This window comes from Dipodomys spectabilis, unplaced genomic scaffold (genome assembly GCF_019054845.1).
Source record: "Dipodomys spectabilis isolate Male_0828 unplaced genomic scaffold, ASM1905484v1 ptg000078l, whole genome shotgun sequence".
Classification (NCBI taxonomy): domain Eukaryota; kingdom Metazoa; phylum Chordata; class Mammalia; order Rodentia; family Heteromyidae; genus Dipodomys; species Dipodomys spectabilis.
In genome coordinates, this window is record NW_024870755.1 from 1384676 (window position 1) to 1387260 (window position 2585).

Consider the following 2585-nt stretch of genomic DNA (forward strand, 5'->3'; position numbering starts at 1 on the left):
CCTGCACCCAGTCATAACTCCCACCAGATTCTAAGGTCCACAAAGTAATTCTTTTCACTTTCCAAACAGGAAGAAGCTAAGATTCAGAAAGATTAAGTAATTTACAGGAAATACTGGGCTAAGCATAGTGGCTCACTCTCATACATTATCTATTCCATACAGTAAGATCTGAAGGTCATAGTTTGAACCAATCCAGGTTGACATATCCAATACATGTTTATCTCCAGTTAACCAGAGGAAAGCGAGAATTGTGTTTTTCAAGTGGTAGAGCTAGAAAGCCACCAGACTTGAATGGGAAACCTAAAGGATAGTGTCAATATGATGATTTTTAAGAACCAATGCTGTCCCATATTTAATCTCAGACCACCACCCCCACACACACTCCTTAAAATACATGTTAGTACTGAAATCCAAATAGCTTTTTTTTATTTTTATGTTTTATTTTTAGCTTTAGTGAGGTTTGATTTGATAGTTTGTACTGATGAGCCACAACTTACATTTTTGTTACAATTATATCCATGTCTGTATTCAGAGAAACATTCTCCTAGTTGTCTTCCTCCTTTTCCAGCAATGATAAGTTTTCTCTTCTTGGTCCAATTTCTTCTTTGGGGACTCAATATCATAGACTTTTCTGTCTTGCACTGTCTATAAGTTCATTGATCCAGTAGATCTTAGCCATAGTAATAACCTGGACAGAACCTGCTAGGGAAAATTGTTCTAAGCTCACCATTCTCTGGATGTTGTTAGTACTCACCCATAATCACTTTGTCTTTAGAATTTGGAACATGTTGGGTGCAGGAATTCAGGGGAAGCACTTACTGTGTGCTATTTTATTCTTTTTGGATTTAATAGCAGCTTCCACCTATTGTCTACTTTACGCATTGTGTGAAGAGAAAGATTGTACCTAAGAGACAGAAGTACCGTACTAACTGTTGCTCTCAAAACACAGGAGGAGGGAAAAAAGTTCTGAAGGAGCCATATAGCCTAGAAACTGAGTTCTTAGAAACTCAAGCTGCCTTTTATCTTACCTTCAACATAGAAAGTCAGAGACTTCAGTGACTTGTAAGCTCCAATTATATTCCTGAGCATGGGCCTCCCTTCCCCTTTGCCTTTCTGACCTTTTACATCAGGGGCAGGTGAGAAGATGTAACAAGAACACCTAGAGTTTGGGCCTGGGATTAAAAACTTCATTTTGTGATCATAAACATTCCACCACTTCCTGAATTTGATCTGAGGGGCAGAAGGAAGTTAGGTTAGGAATTCAGAAACTTATAATTACTTCTATGTTTGCTATCTAAACTCATCCTTTCCCACCCTCAGAATCCAATTTCTCAATTGTGTAGACAGCCTTACACTCTGTTCTCCTGGAGCATTTGAGTGTGGGGTATCATCTGCTTCTTATGTGTACTGCCAATGGAGGTTTTTTCCTACGCTCAAAACGATTTCATTGATGGGGCCCTGTGTAATAAGCTAATCAGGGTTGTTCACGTGTTCATACCCGAGGTAGAACTAGTAAGGGCTGAGTAGTAGTCAGTGCTCACTTGCTGCCAGTGGTATTGCTCTGAGGAATTTCTGTCAATGTTTCCCACAGCATATAGTACACGGCCTCTCAGAAAGGCTCCAGATCCAAACTACTTGAGTCTCTGTGTTAGCTAATCATCATTGAGCAACTATGTTTCATTGTTTGTGAGACATTCACTTCTCAGAGCATATGCATATGAGGGCCCAAGAAGAGAATTATCTGGATGGAAGTTCCTAGAAGGCAAACCGTCTACTATGATAATGGAAACCCATGGTTTGGCATGCTAATGTTTTAACCTGTGCACTGAACTAACAGGAGAAAATGACACACTAAGAAACCTACCAATTATGCCAAATAAAGAGATATGATGAAGGTCAGAGAAAGGACATTGATTTAATGGTAATCCTGACAAGACAACAGCTTAACACACCTTCAGAATACTAATCCATACTCACCTACTTTTCTGTTTACCCATGTCATTTGGTCTGTGTTGTATGTAGGAGTCCTCAGGCCTTCAGATCAGGAAGATCTAGGGGAGAGCCTTAGATTGGTCTGCCAATTGGGACATAAAATAACTAGTTTGATGAAAGCCCTTAGTAGTGTCGTACAAATAAGTGGATTTATCCTACTATATTTGATAAGTATCCCCTCACTAAATTATCTTTGGTTGGGTCACTTGCTGACATAGCAGCTGTCTAGTATCTCCATTGTGACTTCACTTTATTCTACTGAACAAGAAATGGAGAAGGAGAGACTGACCACAACATATTTGCATCTTTCTCAATGAGCAGTGAATGGCAGGAGAGTATTTAAGGTGCTCCTCATGTTGTCAGTTAGCTAGTACCACCTGGGATTCCAGCTGAAATCTTGATGAACAGATAAAAAAGTTACATGTAGCTTGTTGTGCCAGATTCACAGCTAGAGAGATAGATGAGAAAGTGGAAGGGCTTGGTGTGATAGCCACAGGTTGACATGAAGCACAATTCAAAGGAAGTGGAAATGAAGCGAGCTACCTGGAGGGAAAAGGAGAGGCAGCTGAAGATGATGAGCACCTAGAGAGAGA